General features: G+C 33.1%; 1 non-coding gene across 1 annotated transcript; it reads right to left on the bottom strand.

Annotated features, from left to right (window-relative positions):
* Positions 1-2,973: 2,973 nt before the first annotated feature.
* TRNAW-CCA lies at positions 2,974-3,046 on the bottom strand. Its single transcript has one exon. It is a non-coding gene; the product is annotated as a tRNA-Trp (tRNA).
* Positions 3,047-11,228: the final 8,182 nt, after the last annotated feature.

The following is an 11,228-nucleotide window of genomic DNA, read 5'->3' as shown; positions in this document are numbered from 1 at the left end:
TTCTCTACTATCTAACTGATCTTGGATGACTTACTTAAACACTAAAAGCTTCAGTTTTCTGATCTAAAGTGTTCATATAATAAGACAACCTACATCAAATAGAGTTTCTCAGGAACAAATTAGATAATTCCTATGTAGAGTACAGCAAACTTCCATAAAAATTTGCAGTGACTCATATGATCCAGCAATCTCACTCCTGGACATATATCAGGACAAAACTACAACTCAAAAAGATGCATGCAACCCTATGTTCATAGCGGCACTCTTCACAATAGCCAAGACATGGAAACAACCTAAATGGCCATTGATAGATGAATGGATAAAGAAGATAGGTACATACATGCAATGGACTACTCAGCCATAAAAAGAATGAAATAATGCCATTTGCAGCAACATGGATTCAACTAGAGATTATCATACTAAGTGAAATAAGTCAGAAAGAAAAATACCATAGGATATCACTTATATGTGAAGTCTAAAACAAGGCACAAATGAACTTATCTACAAAACAGAAACAGACTCACAGACATAGAGAACAGACTTGTTGTTGCCAAGGGGGAGGGGAGTGGGGGAGGGGTGGACTGGGAGTTTGGGGTTAGAATATGAAAACTATTACATTTAGAATGGATAAACAGCAAGGTCCTACTGTATAGCACAGGGAACTATATCCAATCTCCTGGGATAAACTATAATGGAAAAGAATATAGAAAAGAATGTATGCATGTGTATAACTGAGTCACTTTGTTGTACAGAAGAAATTAACATAACATTGTAAAACAACTATACTTCAATAAAAAAAATTTTGCAATCGCTCAACACTTTGGATCTATGACAATGAAGATCAGTAATGATCATGAAGACTCAAAGGGGAAGAAGAAACATCAGGGGTTTACACAAGTATAAAAATCCTAACCTGCACTGAATAATATACACAAAGGTCCTAGAAAAAGGCCTTTCATAAAAAAGCCTCTGTTAGAGATCTTTTATTCACATATTTTTAAACACATAATTTGTTATATGCAAAAATATTATGTACTAATTGGTGGAATAGGAAAGAAATAAGAATTTTTTTCAAGGGAATTTCAATAGTACACATAAAATTAATTATTAAAAAACAGCTTTATTGAGATATAATTCATATACCATAAAGTCCATCTTTTAAAGTGAGCAATTTAGTGTTTTCTAGTATACTCACAGGGTTATACATCCATCACCATTGTCTAATTCCAAGATATTTTCCTTACCACAGAAAGACTAGATATGAACAGTTATAAGGTCCCACCCATTGTAAGTCACTCCCAATATCTGCCTCCTGTCCCCTCAAGCCCCTGACAAACATTAACCTACTTTCTGTCTCTACAGATTTGTCTATTCTGGACACTTCATGTAAATGGTATTATACAATACATGATATCTTGTGTCTGGCTTCTTTTGCTTGACACAGTGTTATCAAGATTCATCTTTATCTTATCAATATCAATACTATATTTTCTATTGTGGCTTAATAATATTCCATTGTTGGGCTTCCCTGGTGGCGCAGTTGTTAAGAATCTGCCTGCCAGTGCAGGGGACACGGGTTCGAGCCCTGGTCCGGGAAGATCCCACATGCCATGGAGCAACTAAGCCCATGCACCACAACTACTGAAGCCCGTGCACCTAGAGCCCATGCTCCATAACAAGAGAAGCCACCACAATGAGAAGCCAGCACACCGCAAAGAAGAGTAGCCCCTGCTCACTGCAACTAGAGAAAGCCCATGAACAGTGACGAAGACCCAAAGCAGCCAAAAAAATAAAAAACATTTACAAAAATAATATTCCATTGTATAGTTATACCACCTATTGTTTATCCATTCGTTAGTTGATGGACATCTGCATTGTCTCTATTATTTGTCTATTATGAATAATGCTTCTATAAACATTTGTGTACATGTTTTTCTGTGGACATACATTTTCATTTCTCTTGGGTGTATACCTAGCAGTGGAATTGCTTGTTTATAGAGCAAATGTACATTGTAAGACATACTATCAATTCTAATTCAAATATCTAACCCCATATCTACTAATATTTTCTGAATTAAATAATTTACTTAATAAATAAAAAAATATTTATAGCCTACAATATCAACTACTACAATAACAGGAATCAAAACTACTACTATGAATGGGAAAAGATCTGTGTTCTTGAGGAGCTTGAAGTCCTATGTGTTGTAGAAGGACAGATGGTGAGGAGAAAAGTCCTTCAATAAAATAGTTTCTCTTTCCATAAAACAAAAATATTTCCTGTTCTAAAAATACCTTCAGATCTCTAAAAAATGCATATTAGAGAATTTTTCCTTAGATTGCAGAAGAAAAATGAATATATATTCATGATTCATATAAAAGTAAAAGTTATCATCATCATCATCACCATCACCATTGCTTTACAATTTGTCAAATGTTATTCATAAGAATCAAATAATGCAAAAGAAGTACAGAATTTCATAACACATATTGGAGAAACAAAGTTAAAGATGCTTTGGAATATCAAACCCCTCATATGGGGGTTCCATATGACCTCAAATTCAAGAATATTCTACATGTAGTCTATTCTTTTTTTTTTTTTTTTTCTCTCTGAGGTGGTGGTCATCTATTCCCAGATATTTCCTGACTTATCAGTCTTCATCACCCAATTCTGAAGGATACTTAAGGATTTTCTTACTTGCTGGTCAGTTACACCTTTCTTTAACCTTAGATGTGGAGTGCTGATGGACATAGTCATACTTTATAGCTCTGGGCACAGTATTATCTATGGTCCTACAGGACCCTTCTCTGATCTGTCTCTCTGCTTTTTATTTATCCTCTTTGTCCTCATTTTTTAAAAATATTTATTTATTTATTTATTTATTTTGGCTGCACCAGGTCTTAGTTGCGGTATGCGGGATCTTTAGTTGAGGCATGCGAGCTTCTTAGTTGCGGCATGCATGCAGGATCTAGTTCCCCAGCCAGGGATCGAACCTGGGCCCCCTGCATTGGAAGCGTGGAGTCTTACCCACTGGACCACCAGGGAAGTCCCTTTGTCCTCATTTATTACCTCATTAACTCCTCCCCATGGGCAATTATTTTGATGTGTTTAATGTTCATCTTTTTGCCTGTATTTTTCTTGACATTGTTTTTTGCTTTTTCGTGTATGTGTATTCTTAACTTTGCAGAAACGGTTTCTGTTACATATTTTATTCTGTTTCTTACTTTCTTTTCAATAAGCATTACGATTTTTAAAGAATTCATGTTGCTATTGTACATTTAGCCCATTGCTTCTAATTACTGCATAGCACTTACATAGATGACATACATCTACCATATCTTACCTGGTAATTTTCTTCTTTTTCGCAGATACACTAACTCTTCATCAACACAATAGTATACACACATGACAGTAATGGCAACATACATTTCACCTTCCAGACCAGTGTGAAAATTTCTCTGGGATATATAGCTAGTCATGGAATATCCTGATTATGGTTTATACAGATATTTAATTTACCTAAGCAGTGCCAGATTACAAATGAAAATGGCTACACATCAGTCTAGCCTCAACCAGCAATCCATGAAGGATACTAGATAACCCAAACCCCATTCCTCACCAATTGACCTCATTCAGTTTTCAATTTTTTTTTCAGTCTAAGTGGTGTAAAGGGAAATCTCATTGTTTTTATGTGTATTTTTCTGGTAATTGGTACATATTTGCATATGTTTATTGCCTTTTGGGTTTTCTGCCACCTAAAATGCCTATTCATATTCTTATCAACAATAGTTTCTATATTCTTAAAAAGAAAACATTATACTACAAAGTCAGAACTGTTTATTCTTGTTTGTATTGATATCCAGAGGATTCCTATACCACACTAGGATCGCCTGTATTCCTTAGAAGTATTTAAGCATGAGTCCTTTATGTAAAAGTTCAGTTCTGGCCCTGACATTTCAAATAAAATTTATATTAACATAATCAGAAGATAGTACCATAATCTATTAAATGATCACAGCTAGATACCTCAGTTTGGATTAAAATGAGCTTGGAGATTTTTACTGAGGAATTGAATTGATTGAGTCCATTTTCCCCTCATCATTTTATATGGAAACCTTGCTGAAAATAGTTATTACAAACCGATTCTGGAGACTGAAGTATATTAAAAATATTAGGTGTCAGAAAAAAGAAAAACATATTTCATCTGTTCCCCATTACTATAATTTTAACTTACTCCATGTATAGGACTATATTAATTTTAAAACTGTCTGTAATATAGTCCTGTATGCTATAGCCAATTTTGTTTAAACTGCAGATAAATGTTAAAGGGAATAATGAGCTTCTCTCATCTAATCCAATTCCCTTGCCCTCTATTACCAAAGAAATTTGTGTTGTTTTGTAATAATCTTTAAAAAATATAGAAATAAAAAATTTATCACTCATACATGTACAATGAGTTATCATAAATGGAAGACATTTTGAAGTCAGAAGTCTGAAATTAAGATGTTCTCAGGGCTGTAATCCCTCAGAAGTCTAGGCGAGATTATTCCTTGCCTCTTCCAGCTTGGTGGCCCCTGGCATTCCTTTACTTGCGGCTGCTAACTCCAATCTCTGCCTTCCTCTTCACATGTCTTTTTCCTCTGTGTTTCTTCTCAGTGTGTCTCTTATATGGATGCTTATCTTTGGATTTAGGACCCATATGGATCATTGAGGATGATCTCATCTTGAGATCTTAATTTAACTACATTTTAAAGATCATTTTTCACATTAAAGTTGCATTCATAGATTGCAAGCATTAGGTAGTGGAGATATATATATAGAGAGAGAGAGAGAGAGAGAGAGACACCATTTCACTCACTACAATTACTATATTAATCTCTAAGACTATGGATTTGTTTTATCTTTTAAAAAATGTTATGTAAATGGAAACACACTTTAGGTACTCTTTTGTGAATGATTTTTTTCACTAGATTTTATATGCGCAAGTTTTTATCATGTTGCTTCATAGAGAATCAAGATATTTGTTTTCATTGCTATGCAATGTTCAATTTTATGAAGATATCACAAATAATATATATACTCTTTTCTTAACAGACACTTGAGTTGTATCCAGATTTAGGGATATTATAAACATTATAGAAATGACCATTATCATTTTCTTAAATATACAATCACAGTTGTTTTCTTCTTCCAAAACCATATACGTCAATTCTTAAATTTTGGAATACTATGAGTTTGTTTATATTATCTACTGTTTCATTTGGTTTTCACTCATTTGTTATTGCTTGATACTATGCTTAGTTTTTGACTGAAAGACAGATATATTATAGGTAAAGTTTTAAACGTAACTTGAGGCTATGTAATCTTTTTCCAGAGTTGGTTACATTTGATTCTTGATGGTAGGTAGGATAAATTATTCCAATGAGATATTGAGCTAATTCAAGTCTAAGAATTTTTTGTTTCTTTTCTTTACTATAAGTTTTAATATTTAGGTGTACCAGCTTTAAGTCTCAGGTGTTTACCAGACCATGTCTCCTTAGTGGACCTCGAAGACTAATATTAATTCTGCAATACACAAAATAATGCTGGGAATCTGCTCAGCTTCTCAATCTCTTGTCTGCTGTGTTCTTCACAGCTGCACTGTCTCCCCAGTGCTTCATAGGGAAAGAATTGCATAATGTCCCGTTCACTCATGTTTCTCACATCTCTAAAATCTTGTCTCCTCAATTTAGTCCTGCCTTGGTAGGCCTTCAATGAATTTATATATGTCTGATTTTCAAGTTTTTTGTAAGTGGTTTGGTGGTTGACATTTTCATAACTAGAAGTCAGAAAACTTCCAGCAACTTTAAATCATAAAGCCGTCCCAATTCAGTAATTAGAATGTTCAAACCAAGATATTATTCAAAACTCTGAACTTGATTTATCATTAACTATTCTCCTTCTGAACAGCTTGGACCTGCTTCAGGCTGGAAGCCTGCTATGATGGGATGAGCTGGATTCCTCTGCTCTCCTCTTTCTTCCTGCTCATGGCATCCCTTGCTTGCTTGCTGCTGTTTAGATTCTGGCCAGAGGAGGGAGAGGTAGTAAAGGTAAATGTACATAGTTTGTTTATTTTCCATCGAGGAGTGGAGATGATGATTGTATTCCTTGACAACAAGAAATAACATAAAAATGAAGAAGAAAATAAGAAATACAAATCCCAAACTACTGGGAAATAAAAATTAGAAAAAAAAAGCCAGCTTTAAAAAGACAATTTATACTATTAGTGATATTAATATCTTAGCAAACATGATATTTAAGAAAAATTTTACCCAATTCTTTTTTTTCCAGTGTTATTGAGAAATAAGCGACATATATCACCATATAAATTTATGGTGTACAGCATGAGGGTTTGATTTACATATATTGTGAAATGATTACAATAGGTTTAGTTAACATCCATCATCTCATATAGATACAAGAAAGGAAAAGAAAAAAAATTCTCCTTGTGATGAGAACTCTCAGGGTCTACTCTCTTAACAACTTTCTTATATATCATAGAGCAGTGTTAATAGTCATCATATTGTACATTACATCCCTCATACTTATTTATCTTATAACTGGAACTTTGTCCCTTTTGACAAAAGCATGCTATTGATGTATCCATATGCAATGTTCAATTCTAAGTGCATACTGCTTTCCTAAGAGACCTTGTAAAATCTGCAACTGTGGCATCCAAAAGAGAGGTTTCCTGGGATCCTGTAGAGATAGATTTACAAATGTAGCCAAAGGACCTTCGATTAGAGGGGAGAGAGAGACTGAGAGAGAGAGAGAGAGAGCAAGGAGAAACATTACTTGTCACTGTTATCTCTTTGAGATGGGAAGAAAAATGCTACTTTTCTCATTTTTTTAAACAACAAACAATACAACCACAACAAAGAATATTCTTAAATTTCATAGCTTGTGGAACACAATTTAGATGTGAATTAAAATAGAAAATAGAAAAAATTAAGTAGTTGAATGTGTAATTTAACAGAACCTGTGGAAGAGACTTTTTTCTATCCACCAAAAATCTGTGCTCACTCTTTCACAATAGAGACATGTCTCTTAAAAGGGGCTGTACAATCACAGACTGTATTCCCATCCCTGTAGTGTATAGTGGGGTCCTGCAATTACTTCTCAGCCTTAAAAGACAAGACACATTGATGAGCATGATTTCTAGGAGAAAGCTTTAGGAAAGCAGTGTTCCTACTCCATACACCTTACTCCATTGCACCAGCTGGTAATCAAAAGAACTAAGGGTTGACCAATCCACAGCAAGAAACCTGGACTCCAGAAGCCTAATATGACAGAAAGGTGACTGCTTAGTTACAGCAGCCTTGAAATGTTATGTTGACAGAGATAAAGTTCTTGTTTATAAACTGCTGATATTGAGAAGTTATTTGCTATAGAAGCATGCATTACAGTAACTAGCACAATATATAAAGTCTATTTGCTATGTAAATGTAATATTTTATTTTTATATATGTACAGAATATCTTACCTGATCCTTACAGACAAATATGTTTTGGGCTTCAGAACTTTTTAGATTTTGGAAGATAGTGTATTCTCTATAATAAGCAGCATTTACAAGGAAATCTGTGGAAGCATACTCAAATCAAAAACAATTGCTCTAGTAAAATATGTGAATATTCACACTAAGTAAAATAAAGATTACAGTTTTATCATGTTCATGTCAAATTTTCCTACAAAGTGTGCTTTGGCTTCAAACGTATATAGATGTGGAGTTTTGGAATTTCAGTACAGGGAGTTGACCTTGGGTTCAATATTTTAATGAATGGTAATATCAATATATTGCCTCATTTTTTAAGTTTAAATATTATGTTAAAGGTAACTGTGGTAATTTTGGAGGGTAAATTTGTGCAATTGACATAACTCTATTTTCCAAAGTGCTTATGCATTAGCAAAATGTCAAGATCTATAAATACTAAAACCCACAACCCTTTGAAAAATCATTGAATCTATGAGTTGTAAGATTCAGGACCTTTTGATGACTTCTTAGAAGCCAACAAGAAATGATTTACCAAATCACAGTCCAGCAAAAACAAGCTTACCCTCTTACAAACACTGAGATGTTTCTCACCATATGTCACTTACGTTTGGATTTAAAAGTTCATAAGAATATATTTATTGATGTTTATATTCTTCTGCTACCAACATTATTTTTAATGACATGGTAATATAGGTTATACAATATAAGGTGCAAAATCCAGAGACTCAAAAACAACAAATGATTTCCCCTTAGTTAGAATTTATGTATGATAGGAAGGAGTAGAAATGATTCAAAAGGTTACATCCTAAGTACTTTTGCCTAATGGAAAGATCAAGCTAAGTAATGTGCTTTATGAGTTTGAGGTATCAAAGCTTGACAATGCTAAAACGTTTACATAACTCAGTTGTTGTTGAATATATATTGTTAAACTTGGATAAAATCATTTAAATATCATGTAATTACAGGCAATGCTTGAAATAGTTCGAAAAACTTTTTTGTTTTTAATCTTCATATGGTTAAATGATTGAACATTGAAAAGTATGGTAAGGAAAAATCCAACGGCATTAGAAAAAGTATCTTTTTATAGTTACACAATTAATCCTTAATTCATTCTATGAATTTGAATATAACAAAGTGTTAACTTTAAGCATTTTGCTAACAGAAAGACTAAGCATTATCAGCAATACATATTAAAAGCCATCAATAAGCATGAGACTATTTCATTACATAACAAACTGGGACTAATATAGCACAGGACAAAAATAAAACAAGTTCTAGTTTATGGCCAGTGAAAGAAGAAAATCCAGAAATAAGCTTTCTAAATTTATTTAAGACCATTTTAAAACAGGAATTACCAACCTATTCCTACATTATATCTCCTATATTTTAAATATCTTTCTGTTCTAACAAGTTTCAACTTATTCTCCACATATTTTTGCTAAATGTCATTGCTTTTGAGAAACTAATTTTGGTTCCTACCATTGCGTAGTATTCTATTCCGATCCTGTCACCAAATCGAATTCCTTTCAACTTTCCAGATAATAACTAAGTTGGATTATACTTTTATCTCATTCCTGGATGCTTGGCAGTTTGAGCATTTGAAATATAATTCAGACAATGACTGCCTAATACTGGATATGGATGGATGGAGTATTAATACCTAGCCCTTTAATTTCTAGTCTTTTAAATATATCTCAAAATGGTATTAGATATTTTCTGCCTGATACTACTCTATATACTCATAGTAAGACTGCCATAATCTTCAATCAGAATTTTTAAATAAAATAAAATTTTATGTAACTTCTAGTTGCTAGGTATATCATGATTTTGTAGGCCCTGCAACCTATTAGGAATATTTATATAATTTCCAAATTATTAGGAATATTTTTATTGTGGTATACTTATTTCAAAAATTATATTATATCACTGAACATAAGCAACATCATTTGTCTTATTATCAGACACAAGTAGTAAGAACATATTTGAATACTTGTTTTACTGTAGACAAATTAAGAAATTACATAGAAGAGTACTGATTTTTAAGAAATCATTTATATATGTATATTGATAATAAGTTATAAAATATATTTTTATACTTAACATTTATTTAGATATCTACCAACCAAAAATTAACCTAATCAGAAGCATACTTTCCTTTTCAGTTGGTGTTATCCATATGGGTTCTACATACTAATATACTGTTGAATATATTATGAGTATTACTTTTCCATCTCAATTTTTTAAAAAATTTAATTTCTGACCTCTAATTATAGATATATTTTAGTCCAATTAAAATTTCTCTTTAAAACTGTAGTGATCTCCAACTATATAAGCAGATTTTCAAAACTTACTTGAGTTTTATGAATAGCTAATGTGAGAAACAAAAGGAAGTCCTTAATTTTGATTTAAATACTATATATACATATATATTTAATTATTAACCTTACCTTACTAATATTGTAATACAAATATGACCAGCCCTTTCAAAGGCTGCTCTTCAGCTGTTTGGACAAGAAAGGTCCTTTTGCTTATATCTGCTACCTATTCTCTTATGTGGACATGCTGTCCTGATTTGTAAATAAGCAGATCAACATTCCTATTTTTATCTAAATGTCTTAAACTTTTTAACATGCTATTCGACCTTCATAGTTTTCTTTTCAGTGTAACACTGCAATTTTCAGTTCTTTTTCTTTTCACAAAGACTTTATGTTTTAATTATAAACAAAGAAAAAAATGTATCTGTTTGGTATCAGAACCTAGCTGGCCTACTTCAATGCTTTGAGAGCAAAAGTTTCATGAACTCATATACAAATCATTATACTGAAGAAAACCAGGCTGAACATCTGAGAGCTATTTCTAAAACCTATTGGTTTTGAACTATTAGAGCCCATCTAATTAAAGTTTTAGTTAAATGTAAATGATTAAGAAATATTCATTTTAATTTAATCTGCTTTTCAAGATTAGTAGGGCACATTTATTTTTAAATGAAAATGTTGAATGAAATTGTTCATAGCAACATTACTCATAATCACAATAAAAGCTAGTTCTTATATTATGCATCAAAGCTAACTCTTATATTGTACGTCCTTCCTAGGAAGTCAAAGATTAGAGAGGCAATATCTTCCTATTCCTTCTAGGTTTTTAATTAAATTAAAATAGGCTACAGATTTAAGCAAAATCAGAAACACAATTTCTGGACTTAATGATGAGAAACACAAAATCTATAACATTTTGACAAAGTCTCTTTAATCTCTTAAATCAGGGGCCCCCCACCCCTGGTCCGTGGACTGGCACTGGTCCCCAGCTTGTTAGGAACGGGGCCACACAGCAGGAGGTGAGCGGCAGGCGAGTGAGTGAAGCTTCATCTGCCGCTCCCCATGGCTCCCCATCACTTGCATTACCGCCTGAACCATCGCCCCCATCGCTCACATTACCACCTGAACAAACCCCACCCTACCCGCCCTGCCCACTCCATCTGTGGAAAAACTGTCTTCCACGAAACTGGTCCCTAGTGCCAAAAAGGTTGGGGACCGCTGTCTTAAATAGCTTTTTATTTCATTACCTTGTCTTTTAGCTCTTTTGTCTATCACTTGGTTTTCAAAACACAAAGGTAGGAAGAGATAGGTAAAGCTAAAAGTCATTTTTTCCCCTTTCCAAGAGTTTTTATTCCTTCTGACTCCATCATTACTTATCTTC

This window comes from Balaenoptera musculus, chromosome 3, assembly GCF_009873245.2.
Source record: "Balaenoptera musculus isolate JJ_BM4_2016_0621 chromosome 3, mBalMus1.pri.v3, whole genome shotgun sequence".
Classification (NCBI taxonomy): domain Eukaryota; kingdom Metazoa; phylum Chordata; class Mammalia; order Artiodactyla; family Balaenopteridae; genus Balaenoptera; species Balaenoptera musculus.
The sequence above is the reverse complement of the archived record's forward strand: the minus strand, read 5'-3'. Positions and strand labels throughout refer to the sequence as shown.